Source organism: Neofelis nebulosa, chromosome 2 (genome assembly GCF_028018385.1).
Source record: "Neofelis nebulosa isolate mNeoNeb1 chromosome 2, mNeoNeb1.pri, whole genome shotgun sequence".
Lineage (NCBI taxonomy): Eukaryota > Metazoa > Chordata > Mammalia > Carnivora > Felidae > Neofelis > Neofelis nebulosa.
In genome coordinates, this window is record NC_080783.1 from 69,682,032 (window position 1) to 69,698,190 (window position 16,159).

The window sequence follows — 16,159 nt, forward strand, 5'->3', positions numbered from 1 at the left end:
TAGCCCAAGTGGAATTCTACTTAAGCAGCATCTGTTCCCACCCACGTCCTCTTCTGATTTTTTCCCCCAAAGTGCAAGGAAGTGGTGATTGAGGACATTCAACAATGTTCTTATGTGTTTTACCTTCAAACTCAAGGTTTAAATTGACTTCGTGATGTGAGTGACATTGTCCTATAAGGAACTGACTATATGTTCTACAGTTAAAAATTCCTTAAATCAAAATGGACCTCATGTTACGTTTTTTAAAAATGGAATTTGAAATTCAGCTAATAATTTCTTATGGTAACACTATCACAAGGTTTTATTGAACACACATCTGTATATTTGTATTTTTGTCACAAATCTGGTTTGTTTGCCGAATGCATGGTCTGCTCAGCTTTGTTTTCCAATCCAAGATTTTCTTTGATTTGTACTTTGCATGGGATGATGTCCTGAACTCACACATATTTAGCACCCCATCACCCAGCAAGCAATAAGTACCAAAGCCTTTAGCTCATAATATCACACACAATTGCCAACTTAAAAATATATATATATATATTTATTACCATTTATCCCGTCGTTAAGCTCTAGAGCACTCATAGGTGTTAAGAAGCACCCAGAAATGGATAACGATGGCCAGCAATGCAAGGAATGAAAATAAGCCTCCATGTGCAGTCTGCATGCTATCCTTGTCTGATACAGTTCCTTGCTTCCGCCTGCAAGCAAGGAAACAGATTTGGATATTCATGGATTGGTTTCTTAGGGTTTTATGGAGGTAGAAAGTGGAAGGCGGTGTTCTTTTAATTCCTCCATTAGTAGCACAAGCTTACCTAAGCCTCTAAAATCTATGTTTCAGTACCAAAGAAAATGTCCTTAGTCCTTGGTGCTCTGTCATGGGTTTACAAACACACTTACATAAACTTAAAGAGTAGTACATTGCCTCCCAGTAGCCAGCATCCTGTTCTAGGAAGAAATAAAGATGAGGTCCTAATCCAGACTATGCCCCATAGATCTGTCTTTCTTGTTTATCTTCCCCCTTCTTATTCCTTACTTCTACCTCTGTTTCCATTATCTTCTTCCAAAACATCTAAAAGGTAACAGCTTTTTTTCAAGTAGGAACTTAGTGATATGTATATTTCTAATTAGGGCATAGTGAAGTCAAATTTGGCCCAAAGAGTATTTATGTTAAACACAGCTACTGAGGTCTCTCAGAGCTCAGAGTTTCCAATTTTGTCCACTGATTTTATCTCCTCTGATTACATGAGTTTCTATTTTACTCAACATTCTTTAACAGACATTTAGACTCATTTATTACTTGTGGATTACTAGACAGGAAGTAAGAGGAGAAGAAAGAGAATCTAATGTCCAAACTTCAAACTTCTGCCCTACTTTTTTTACATCTTCTGGTGATTAATCTCATTAAACACATTTTAGCCCAAGATTCAGATTACTTATTACAGCTGGCCCCTTCAAAGTGTGCTGTGTGTGTGTGTGTGTGTGTGTGTACTTACCACACAGGAGCTTTTAACAAAGCATTAAAACCTGACAGTATATCTTTGCAGACAACATTATACTCTATATGGAAAACCCAAAGTCTCCACCAAAAAACTACTAGAACTGATCCATGAATTCAGCAGTCTCAAGATATAAAATCACTGTACGTAAATAGGTTGCCTTTCTATACATCAATATTGAAGCAGCAGAAAGAGAAATCAAGGAATCGATCCCATTTGCAATTGCACCAAAAACCATAAAGTACCTAGGAATAAACCTAACAAAGAGGTGAAAATCTATTCACTGAAAACTATATGAAAGACATTGAAGAAGACACAAAGAGAATGGGAATATATTCCATGCTTTATGGATTGGAAGAACAAAGATTCTTAAAATGTTGATACTACTGAAAGCAATCTACATATTCAATGCAATCCTTATCAAAATAACACCACAGAGCTAAAACAAACAATCCTAAAAATTTGTTTGAAACTAGAAAAACCCTGAATAGCCAAAGCAATCCTGAAAAAGAAAACCAAAGCTGGACGCATCACACTTCTGGACTTCAAGCTGTATTACAAACTGGTAATCATCAAGACAGTATGGTACTGGCACAAAAACAGACACAAAGATCAATGGAACAGAATAAGGAACCCAGAAACGGACCCACAAATGTATGGCCGAGTAATATTTGACAAAGCAGGAAAAAATATCCAATTGAAAAAAAGACAGTCTCTTCAGCAAATGGTGTTGAGAAAACTGGACAGCAACCTGTAGAAGAATGAACCTGGACCACTTTCTTACACCATACACAAAAATAAACTCAAAATGGATGAAAGACCTAAAACTAAGACAGGAAGCCATCAAAATCCTAGAGGAGAAAACAGGCAACAACCTCTTTGACCTCGGCCACAGCAACTTCTTACTTGACATGTCTCTAGAGGAGAAGGAAACAAAAGCAAAAATGAACTATTAGGACCTCATCAAGACAAAAAGCTCTGCACAGTGAAGGAAACAATCAGCAAAACTAAAAGGCACCCGACGGAAGGGGAGAAGATATTTGCAAACGACATATCAGATAAAGGGTTGGTATCCAAAATCTATAAAGAACTTATCAAACTCAACACCCAAAAACCAAATAATCCAGTGAGGAAATGGACAAAAGACATGGATAGACTCTTTTCCAAAGAGGACATCCAAATGGCTAACAGACACATGTAAAAATGCTCAACATCACTCATCATCAGGGAAATACAAATCAGAACCACAATGAGATACCATCTCACACCAGTCAAAATGGTTAAAATTAACAACTCAGTCAAAAACAGATGTTGGCGAGGATGCAGAGAAAGAGGACCATTTTGGCACTGCTGGTGGGAATGCCAACTGGTGCAGCCACTCTGGAAAACCTCTGTGGAGAACCTCTGTGGAGGTTCCTCAAAAAATTAAAAATAGAACTACCCTATGACCCAGTAATTGCACTACTAGGTATTTATCTAAAGGATATAGGAGTGCTGATTCGAAGGGGCACACACACCCCAATGTTTACAGTGGCACTCTCAATAATAGCCAAAGTATGGAAAGAGTCCAAATGTCCATCAACTGATGAATGGATAAAGAAGATGTGGCATATATATGTACAATGGAATATTACTCAGCAATCTAAAAGAATTGAAATTTTGCCATTTACAACAATGTGGATAGAACTAAAGTGTATTATGCTAAGCGAAATTAAGTCAGTCAGAGAAAAAAAATACCATATGATTTCACTCATATGTGGAATTTAGGAAACAAAACAGATGAACATAAGGGAAGAGAAGCAAATTAATATAAAAACAGAGATGGAGACAAACCATAATGGACTCTTAAATACAGAGAAAAAATTGAGGGCTGCTGGAGGGGTGCTGGGTGGGGATGGGCTAAATGGGTGATGGGCATTAAGGAGGACACTTGTTGGGATGAAACTGGGTGTTATATGTAAGTGATGAATCACTAAATTCTATTCCTAAAATCATTATTACACTATGTGTTAACTAACTTGGATTAAATTAAAAAAGAGAGAGAGAGAGAGAATAAACTAAGGACTATCAGAGAGAGGTCAGTGGGGGCATGGATGAAATAGGTGATGGGGATCAAGGAGTGCACTTGTCATGATAAGCACTGGGTGTTGTACAGAAGTGTTGAATTACTACACTGTCCACTTGAAACTAACTATGTTATCTAACTGGAATTAAACAAAAGATTAAAAAAATTTAAACTTCTAGAAATTGTCAAAGGAGGTCATGGCAACACAAAATATACAAATGTGGATAAATTGGTATTTCTGATACTGGAGCAAACATTTAATTTAATTTTTGTTTTAGGCTGGCTATATGCTGCAGAAGGAATAAGTAAAAAGGGATAGAAAGTAGTGCATGTGGAGAAAAAAAAAAAACCTGACAGGGTATAATGGTAAAGATTCAGGATTTAAGTAGCCTGAAAATATAACTATTAAGGCAAATATTTCCCTAAGAAAAGCCTTTTGTCTTTATGATTATATGATAGAACAAAGGTCTCAATAGGTCTCAATAATTAATCCAATGGACTAAGAAATATAAAACTATAAAATTCAATAAAGAATCATTAAATAGCATAATATTTAGAAGCATTATATGTTTCTCTTTTGTAGTAAATATTACATTCTTTTTTCACCATAATCTATGTTCAGAATAGGTTGCCTCATTATAAAAAAAAGCATGAATGCTTCAAGCAATATGTCTATATTTTAGAAGTTAGATTCTAAAAATGGAGAGGTTTCAGGAAATATTTCCACTGTTACTGACGAAAGTCAAAAAGAAATGACCTACAAAAATAATTTTTACTCCAATTTGTTCTATTAGCTATATCCAAAAGAAGAGCTGTGTAAACAAAATCAAGGTTGGTACAGCTTATGTTCTAACAATAGCTAATATTTATTGAGTAGTTACACTGTGCTTGATACTGTTCCAAGCATTTTATGCTTATTAATTTTGTAAGTCTCACAATACCTCTAGTAGCTTATTTTAATTCTCCAAGTGATTCATATTGGTGGCAATTTATATTAATTCCTGTTCAATCCCAATCAGCTTACTTTTTCCATAGCAAAGTGCCATCACACCTAATATCTTTAAGTGCTATAATCATTAAAATATAAACAAAAATTAAAACAATTCAGTTCAATTAAACCAAATTAATTTGAGTCAAAAACAAATCTCTGTTAAAAATGAGCATCTCAAGTGAAAATCTGGCATAATTAATCAAGTGATAATGATATGGTATTACAATCCTTTTCAATAATGTTTCCTTTAGAATTTCCCTGAAGGTCAGGGACAAATGGAATCCTTACTGTGCATTAGTAGGACATTATCTTTTTCCAAAAACTGATTACTTTGCTATTAATGAATTGAAAATTTACTCCATTTGTAACAATTCCTTTATATAAAACCCAATTTATTTAAGAAATTACCAATTAGTCCTTATCACTTTGCAATTTGAATCTATCCTAACTTTGAAATTCTACTGACACTTTTTTCTTATGAGTCACTTTACAAACTGAAACAATTACTCATCCTTAATTCTACTCTCTCAGACCTGCAGTAGTGCCTCCACTCAGCTTCTAAAACTGACATTTTGGGGCACCTGGGTGGCTCAGTCTGTTGAACATCCGACTCATGATTTGTTTGAAGTTGTTAAAGTAACCTTCCCTGGGGAAGCATCCCAGTATGGAGGGTAATGAATCTGAATCTCTTGATCTCCTTGAATCTGAATCTCTTCCTACAACCTTCTGAAAACCCACATGACCAACAATGACAAATAAAATGACATAAATAAACAAATAAACAAAAATAAAATTACAACCAACCATATTTTAGACATCACTAGGGGACACAAATGCCATCAGCTTCTAATTCTTATAAGTAGAGAAATAAAAACTAAATTCCAGAAAGCTCTCATGGCTGGTGAAAGACTATAGGTGTGAAGAATAAGTGAAGGAGAACTTAGGGATTCTGTGACAAAGAAGAATAGAATAGAACATATAGCAAAAAGATAGATAAATCACTTACAGAAAGAAATTACAACAGTTAGTACCAAAATACTAGAAACGAGTCAAGTAATTGGTAGTTCCCAACACCAGCTACAATAATGGGGCTTAAAAGTAGGCAAACCTGGAGGAATTAGCTTTTGGGAAACATTGCTTCTTATGTGGAGAATCTGCTAAATAGAGAATGAAAGAAAAAGAAAGAAAAAGAAAGAAAGAAAGAAAGAAAGAAAGAAAGAAAGAAAGAAAGAAAGAAAGAGAAAGAAGAAGGAGACCTAAAAGTTAAGGATCCTACAGAAACAAAAGATAAAATGAGATGCCATTCATCCCATTTTCACGCCATCATCACTTATATAAACGGCACAACTAATTCTTTTAAAATGCACTTTACCATACTGGTAGAAAAGGGCATTTTTGAGCTAGGAGATCATCAAAAAAATGCCAACGATTTAAAAAAATCAACCAAAATCAACACAAAAGTATGCAAAAATAAATAAATAAACAGAAAATTCCAATTAAAATATTACCTGTGATATTTTTTTTCCAAAATTCAATAAGGAAGAACACTGTATCAAATATTGTAAATTATATTACTTTCAAGAAAGCATTTAGTTGTAATTCCAGAAATGCATTAAAACAGAAAGTTAAAAAAAAAAACCTAGTGACAAAAATGACACAACACAGGAAAAAATGCAATGTAAGTCCAACTCAGAAAAGAAATTGAAGAAAATGAAAAAGTAAACCAGGAAGTGAAGAAGAAATTAGAAGGTACCCAGGGGAATAAATATAGATTGGAATAAAAATTTAATAAGGGACTTTGAAGAAAGGCAGGACAAAAACCAAGACAGAACATTTGAGATTGTTTTTAAGAGTATAAAGGTTAAGAAGAAAGTGGATGAAATGCCAGGCAGGCAAGGAAAAAAATCTGTCCTTAACATGATTAGAGTTACTGTAAAATAAAGAGAAACAGAACAGAAATAAACATTGGAATCTGTAAGGCAAGAAAAGTATCCAGAAATAAAAAATAGCTTAAATCTACATTTTGAAGGGGCCTACCTTGTACATGAGAAAATGGTCTAAAACAAATGATTTGGAGAAATATGCTAGGAAAATTATTCTAATTTAAGGGAAAAACAAATCGCCAGTTCCTCTAAACAAAATAATGAAATTATCTATAATGGCAAGTATATTAGTCTAACATCAGCCTCTCAAGAACAACAAAAAACACAAAGCAACAGTGAAGCAACCCTTTCAAAATGTTCACTAAAAGAAAAGTTAAGCAAGGTTTTAAATTCAGCCAAGTTGTCTTTAAAGTATCAAGACTATAGAAAACCAGTGTTAACTGTGCAAGAACCCAGGGTCTATCGTCTGTGTGAATCATTTGTGAGGAATCTACTACAGGATGAGTTCATGTAACCAAGACATACTAAGGAAACCTTAGTAAATGGATTTATGATTATTTCATATATAAAAGATGCTCAATGTCACTCATCATCAGGGAAGTAAAATCAAAACCACAATGAGATACCACCTCACACAGGTCAGAATGTCTAAAATCAACAGCTCAGGAGACTACAGATGCTGGTGAGGATGTGGAAAATGGGAACCCTCTTGCACTGTTGGTGGGAACGCAAACTGGTGCAGCTGCTCTGGAAAACAGTGTGGAGGTTCCTCAAATAATTAAAAATAGAAAAACCCTATGACCCAGCAATAGCACTACTAGGAATTTATTCAAAGGATACAGGAGTGCTGATTCATAGGGGCACATGTACCCCAAAGTTTATAGCAGCGCTTTCAACAATAGCCAAATTATGGAAGGAGAGAGCCTAAATGTCCATCAACTGATGAATGGATAAAGAAGATGTGGTTTATATACATGATGGAATACTATTTGGCAATGAGGAAGAATGAAACCATGCCATTTGCAGCAACGTGGGTGGAGCTGGAGGTATTATACTAAATGAAATAAGCCAGTCAGAGAAAGACAGATATCATATGTTTTCACTCATATGTGGATCTTGAGAAACTTAACAGAAGACCATGAGGGAAGGGAAGGGGAAAAAAATAGTTACAAACAGAGAGGGAGGGAGGCAAACCATAAGAGACTCTTAAATACAGAGAACAAACCGAGGGTTGATGGGGGGGGGAATGGTTGATGGTCATTTAGGAGGGCACTTGTTGGGATGATCACTGGGCGTTGTATGTAAGCAATGAATCATGGGAATCTACCCCCAAAACCAAGAGCACACTTAACGTACTGTATGTTACCCAATTTGACAATAAATTATATTAAAAAATAATTAAAAAAAGGCACCAGTGCAGTAAGTCAAGAAAAATGAAATCATAAAAATTGGAATATAAATAAACAAATAAAATATTTGGTTGAAAATCAAAGATCACTACAAGAGTAGGGTCATGAATGAAATGATAATATTTAAATATCAACGATCTGACTATGTAGAAAAAATTCCATTAAAAATGGAAGGAGAGAGAAAGAAGAACAAAATTTGAAAAAGGCAATTGGCTATTGCATATGTTAGTGTCAATGACTAGTACATAAAACTGACAGACTAGATAGTAAAAGATTTTTTTTAATTGTTTTAAGTTTATTCATTCTTGAGAGATGGGGAGAGACAGAGCGCAAACAGGGGAGGGGGAGATGGACGGGGAGACACAGAATCCAAAGCAGGCTCCAGGCTCTGAGCTGTCAGCACAGAGCCCAATGCGGGGCTCGAACTCACAAACAGCGAGATCATGACCTGAGCCGAAGTCGGACGCTTAACCGACTGAGCCACCCAGGCGCCCCTATAGTAAAAGATTTTTAAAGAAAAATTAGAATTAAGGGCACTGTAATAGATATAAATAACAAAGCTAATTACTAGACTTTGAGAATCTTTCCCAAAAACCAAATTAAATAATAAAAGAAAACTTTGTTACATTAAATAGAACATGATACAAATATCAATTATATCATAAAATAATGCCAGAATGGAAACAATGTCACTCATTAAAAGTACATGAGTAAGAAGGTCTTGTCTCATGACTTCTATTTGACATTATACTGGATGTCCTAGCTAGTGCAACAAAGCAAGAAAAAGAAACAAAATATAAACAGAATAAATAGAAGGAAATAAAACTTTTTATTTACAGATGCAATGATTATCTATGTAGGAAATGCCAATGAATCTTCAAAATAACCTACTAAAGCTAAGCCTACTAGAATATGGTGAGTAGCAGATAAAAGGTCAATATATAAAAGTCAATTGTTTTCTTAGGTACCATAATGAAAACTAGAATTAAAAAGAAACGTTTATAATAGCATCAAAAATCAAATACTTAGGCATAAATCTAATAAAATATATACAGAATCTGTATAGGTAAAACTGCAAAACACTGCTGAGAGAAATTAAAGATGGTATAAAGAATGGATAGATATTCCATGTTGATGGATTAGAAGACTCAATATAGTTAAGATGTCAGCTTTTTCCAACTTGATCTACAGATTTAATGCAATCTCAATCTAAATTCCAAGGAACTGTTTTGTCAATATTGATAAACTCATTCTTAAGTTTATATGGAAAGGTAAAAGGCATGCAATTCTATTCAAAATAATATTCTTTCTTTATCAATGACAGTGTTTCCTTTTTGAAATAGATTATTTTAATTCTTAACTCCGGACTTCCATATTAGTGAAAACATGTTAATATCTCTGCAAAAGTAGACTGGTTATTGGAAAATTACCTTGGAAACAAACTCAGACTAATCACCATGGGATGTGCTTTTGCCATGCTTAAAGAAATTGGCAGTTAGTTGTTTATTTGGGTAGCTCTGGGATTCTATTTTAAACTCTCCACTATTATATACCCTGAAGGATTACACAGACCCAGTGGCAAGCATGCTGAGTATGTACAATTTGATTCACTTCATTGCTCAGATGTTCAATACACATCATGGTAATGTGCAAACAGAAAATCACAATTCTCCTCTTGCTGAACATAAAGGACTTATCAATACCGATGATTCTTCTCACGTAAGCTTCTGTCCCTGCTGAAATCCCTGAGACAGCTGATCAATGGCTAGGCGCCATTTAAAAATTCATTATGATCCCCACAGAAGATGTAATGCTGTGTTTTCTTTTTATAGCTCAGGAAACATCAAAAGCCTGCACTTACTCCTCCTTCTCATTTCTTGTATGAAGGGTGGTCTATTTAAAAAATATGAACTATAAATCTAGAAAGAAAGAAAAAAGTAAATTTTCCTACATTATAAAATTTTCCAAAGTCATAATAGATTTCCGTAGAACAAAATTAGAAAGTTAAATATCATGATGGAACTAAATAATTAGGTGAAAACTTATTAAATAAAAACAAAATTCACTAGTCTAGTCTGGTAATAGAGCCTGTAAAAATCAAATGGTTGAAATTGTGTACTGATAATCAGCAATACATGTATTGATTAGTTAAAATTTATGAATTGCTATAACTGATCATTATACTTCCCTAGCAGAGTGGCTCTTAAATTTTGTTTTACAATGTAATCACCTGCAGAACTTAATAAACTCGAAGATGCTCAAACCCTTCCCCCCCAACTTTATTATATGGAATCTCCTAGGGATTGGTCATTTGCATTTTTAACTAGCTCCACAGGTAATTTTGATGTACATCAATAAAGCAATGAATCACTGTCATAGCATGTATTAGGTCTCCTAATAAGATGTATGAAAGGAATTTACTCTCCATTATTCATTATCCATGTCCAGTATGTAGAGGACCAACTCCTTTTGCTGCAATGGCACCTCTCTGCCACCATTTTCTTGGCATTTCACCTTATATTAATATAGTGGTAAGAGGAGGGAAATTTGTCAATTTTTCTTCTCACAGGTTTTGGTAAAGAATGTGTGAGAAATAGATTAAAATTGATTTTAAGATTATTCTGGGGATTTTTCTATCTATACTCTCCATGTTTTTTTTTTGTTCTCATAGATGAACAGAGGTGATTATATTCTCTTTGATCCTATATAAATCCTAACAGATTCAAGAATTGCAGAACTAGAATATTAACAACAGTCTCAGAGATTATCTAAACCATCTCAGGTTCTTGATATAGAACTTGAATGATTTTATTTTCTTTCAAACAGGCTTCCACCTTGCTTGATATCTGTGAGTCAGCAATCTAGTGTCAGGCCATTAACTTATAACAAATGAGCACAATGTGCACGTGAAGTCCTCTTTATATCCTGTCAACCTTACAAAATGTATCCAGTCTTGAGCCAACCAGTTTAGCAGAAAGGGGAAATGTGAAGAGCAATTTGCAAAAGGGGATGCTGAAAAAAAACCAAAAACAAACACAAGACAAAAGAGGAATCTAAAGGACTTACAATCAGGACTATCATGCAGGAGAGTAAAAATGTGTTTTCTATTTCAATTGGGAATTTTAAAAAAACATGTGTTTTAAATTGCTTCAGGAAGGGTAGGTCCTAACTTCTACTTGTACTTTCCTTACACTAAGCACACTGTCGTGTCTCAGTCTCTTTGCACATGCTAATTCTTCTACTTGTAATGTTCTTGTCTTGCAAGATTTTCTTGACTTCACCTACCACTAAGTTTTCCTTCTCTTTGCTTCTAATAGGGTGTAACATCATCGTTCTTGTGCCTGGCTGCTTCATCTCCTTCAAGGCACCTTTAACTCTCCGTTCTTACTATAGTGCCTTGCATACACTGGTGCTGGGTAAATGTGGAATAAATGAAGAGTTAAACGTAGGGGGGGAGACCCTCTTGATTAAAGAATTGTAGGTAAGTTCTTTACCTACAAAAAAAAAGTTATTTGGGGGAAAACAGTGAAATTGTCTTCTTTCATCCGAATTTGTCAGAAGGCAAATGTGTGAAGCCTCTGCTTTTTTCCTCAAACCCATTCTCTCTCCTAAGGTTACAGGGAAGGCAATGAACACGGCAGCTCTGGTGGCCTCGGAGAAGCTTCTGCTTTGGCCACACCCACCACTTTAAAAATCTGAGCACAGAATCTGAGGCCGGGCTGCTTTCAATGATATTTTACATTGAAACCCCTGCGTAACTGGAATGACAGGAGCTGTAAGGTGCAACCTTCTGTGTCAGAGCAGCACCGTTATAGTCTACAACCAGAAAGCCTGAAAGCCTCACTGCTGGCTACAACCAGCAGGAAAAGTCACCCCACATCACAACAGAAAAACAACAACAAAAATACCCTGTATTTTGCTTCATCCAGAGCTTTACAAAATTTAAAGTGTGTAAGATTCATTTGGGAAGCTTGTAAACCCACATTCCCATGGGCAGTTGATTCCGTAGGAGCAGGAAGCTGCCCCGAATCTGAAATGTAACTAAGGCTCTGTAATGCTAATGCAACTGGCCTTTGAAAATCATTGTTTCGTGTTGGCTACAGGAAGAAGTTTTTGGCTAATTACATGACGAAATCCTAAAACCTTACCCAAATAATTGAAAATGATCTTTTAAATACTTGGTCTTTATGGAACTAATCAAATAATGTAGGAAGTTTATTTAATTCCTATTCTTTGCAAGATAGAGGCAGATGGTATAGGAGTACAGAGGCTGTGTTCTGTATTCTCACTGTGACATTGGACAATGAGGCTTTTGTGGGAAAGACACTTCATGTTTTGCATCTTAATTTTCTCCTTTTTTAGGAATGGGAGTAATGAAAGTCTTACAGAGTTGCTGTAAGGATAAAATGAAATAATAAGAAGCGCTTAGTACGATGTACTATTCCTAGGGAAAGTTAAATACAGGTTTTCTGTTGTGATAATGGTACGACTTACAGTTTGAAAAGGTAGATGAGGCTGCCTGGGCGGCTCAGTTGGTGAAGCGCCCGACTTTGGCTCAAGTCATGATCTCACAGTTCGTGAGTTGGAGCCCTACGTGGAGCTCTCTGCTGTCAGCACAGAGCCTTCTTCGGAGCCTCTGTCATCCTCTCTCTCTCTGCCCCTTCCCTGTTTACACATGGGCACGCTCTTTCTCAAAAATAAACATCAAAAAAATAGTAGATGATATTTATATTGGAAACAAGTAAAACATTTAGAAATATCTGTGTTAGGACAAGGGCAAGGGGTTGAGCAAGTTATAAAACAGTTAATCTCATAGCACAAGTAAAGTTCCCTGGAGTTCAGAAGATAGAAATAGTATATTCTACTGTGAGCAGAGCTTAAAAGGCTGTGTGGATGGAGTGACACTTGATTTGGGTCTTGAAGAATGAGTAACCTATACACATATGAACAAGATCATCTCCAACATAAGAGCCTAGAGCAATTTTTGCAAACACTGAAGCACAGCGTGTATAGATAAGAGAGTGCTTCTATTTTGTTTTATCAGGACAGTAATGAGAAATAAGACTGAAATGTTACATAAGTCTGAAAAAAACCTAAAATTGAAGGCCTTTGCTTATTTGATTGCTTTTTTATACAGGTGTGTCTAACATGAACAGAGCAACAGACACTTTTATTTCCAGCTTGAGAAGCAGTCCCAGAGGTGGTAACTGGGATGTCGATACGACTGTCCTTTCAAAATGCAACGAGTCAATTGGAGTCTACAAAAAAGGTCTCAATTAGTCACAGACAAATATTCAACCAAGCCTGTCACACGAACCTAATGAGGGGAGGTGCCAGCAGTATTGAACAGATGCAGCTTTTTCACACCACAGTCCCTGGGCTTTTCCTAACGGGAATGTTAAGAAAGTGACAGTATTTAGAACTGGAGAGAACTAACATCACAGCCTTTGGAAAAGAGCACCAGAGTATAAGAACGAGTGCCCGAGTCCAATCTTTGCCCTAGTATTAACCCCTTCTGCGGTTTGGGGTAGTTCCTAAAGCAGTAAGGACATTCCCTTTCCAAGGCTGTGACTCCTAACTAAATTGAAGGGAAAATCAGCATCTCAAGATCTTGCATTAGGCCAGCAAGTAAAAGGTGCTATTTTTACTGAAGGTATTAAGGTAATACTATGGTTTTAAACTTAAAGTAGATAAAAATATGTTATATACTCTTAATTCCAGCAGTGCTGTAGAAATTGAAACTGAGTTTTTTGAACTTGGCAAAGAAGCAACAACATGAAATCCATGTTAGCCATTCAACTGTTTTTTGAATACCATGTTTCTAGAAGATAGAGTCATATCCACAGTAAAGATTTTCTAATAATATAATGTATTTGTCTTTTGTCTTCCAAGAAATTACATAACAATAAATAAATAAATAAATAAATAAATAAATAAATAAATAAATAATTGTGGACCTGAATTCAGATGTTGTAAAATCCCAGAGATGGTTGGCTGTGTTTCTCTCTACATTAAATCTCATATACTTGAAACATTTGTACATAATATATGTATACATGCTTAAGACATATATACACAAGTGTTTAAAATAAGACAAATGTTTTTAGGATTTCTCTAAAATAATTTTTATTACTACACATAAATGTGATATGGGAAAAAAACTGACACTATTAAATATGCAGAATTATGCCTGCTGTGCATATACCTAAAAAGGATGTTAGTATGCCTTATTAAATAGATAACGCTGGATCATTTCTACCTCATGATAGGAATAAGCTGGCCTCATGTGAAGTATAGACTACATTGTTATTCCTGAAGGTAATATCAACATGTTGAATATAAGGGACACGGTTTATTGAGTGATCTCTAGAAGAAGAATACCATTATTCATGTTTCTGATGACCAATCATTTATACTTTCAAAATGTATATATCAATTATTGATAGCACCATCAGAATGACAACATACAGTATAACTTCACTATCTAGGTCTCACATAAAAAATAACAACCTATTTATACAAAATTTACCATTAGAAAAAGAAGGTATTAGTCTGAATATTAAGTACAATAGTAACACGAACCTATGGACAAATAGAGGGATGATTTCTGTAAACATCTGCTTAATCTTTACTATAAAAGAATGAGGGGACTGGGTGACGAGCTCAGAAACAAAAAAAAACACAAATAAGCTTTTATTTCAAGTATTAAATGAATTCTGTGATTTTGTTACTGCTAATGTTTATGTATAAAGTATAAAGAATAAATAGGCTTGTGGTATTAAGTAACTGGGCACTCCACATACTAGTGGTATTTTTAAAATCATAACGTTCTAGAATGTTAATGAATGAATACTTTATTTCAGAACATTTTATGTGCAGAAGTGATTCTAAATCTTCTTATTTTAATTGATGAAATTTACTGCTTGTAGAAGAAACATGTGCCTCTTTAAAATAAGCTTAGGAAAATCCCAACCTGCTTTGTTTTTAAGTAATATACTTCTGGTCTGATAGCAAAACATCATGAATTTGGCTAGCATTTCCCATGAATAAATTACATCCTGAGACAAATTTGCACAATTTGGGACTCCAACTGAATAAATTCATGTCATATGGCTCTTGATTCCTCCTAGAACTTGATTTTCAGAGCTTTCAGGCCTTACTAAAATAGTTAATTAGTAACCTTTTGGCATTTCATTGCTTTACCCTCCAGGTGTACATGCTCTCTATGTAGATTATAGGAAGAAGTGATTTAATATGGTCTAGAGAAATCCAGTTAAACAATAATTGGCTACATACCTACTGTGTGTCAAGAATTGTTCACTTGAATTTTTATTGATATGCAGTATTGAAGAGTTTTAAGCAGAGAAATTAATCAGTAGTCTGTAAGGAAGATGAATTTGAAGCAATCATCCCATTAGGAAGATGATGCCAGAGTCCAGACTAAAAGTGTTTAAATTTTACTCAGGCTGTGAGAGAGATAGATGATAAAGACAGAAGTAGAGAAGAATTCAAGGAATACAGAAATGTAAATTGGCTCCTTCTGATGATTAATTATATGTAAAAAATGGAAACAACCAAAGGAAAAGAAAGAGTTGAGGGAGTTTCTAAGATTTTTAGCATAGGTTGGGATGATTAATGACATCACCAGATATGATAGAGAACACAGGAGAAGAAAATGATTGGAGGCAGAGGAATATGATGGATTAAGCTTTGGGTATATTAATTTGGATATTCTTCAAGGCATGCAAATAGAGCTTCCCATCCAAGATATGAAAGTACAAATGCAACTTGAGGAAATTTCAGAGCTGAATGTTGTCATTTAGTCAGGAACAGCAAATGGTGGTAGACAGGATGAAATCACATTAGGAGAGAACAGAAGAAAGAATCGTAATAGTTCACTGGCAAAACCCTATATAGAATATCAATGCTTAAACATTGATATAATAAAAAGGTACTTATAGGGGCACCTGGGTGGCTCGATTGGTTGAGTGTCTGACTCTTGGTTTCAGCTCAGGTAATTATCTCACAGTTAGTGGGATCGAGCCCTACATTGGGCTCTGTGCTGGCACTGTGGGTTCTGCTTAGGATTCTCAATAACTCTCCTCTCTCTCTGCCTCTCCCCAACTCACGTGCGCTCTCTTAAAATACATAAATAAACATTAAAACAATAAGAAAGAGGTACTATAAAAGAAACTGAATGGGAAAGTCATAAAGGTAAAAGAATCAACAGTATGGGTTTTACTGAAGAAAATGAGTTTTATGAATAACCAAACTAAGTATTCACTTAAAATATCAGCTTCATTAGAGCAAGGCAC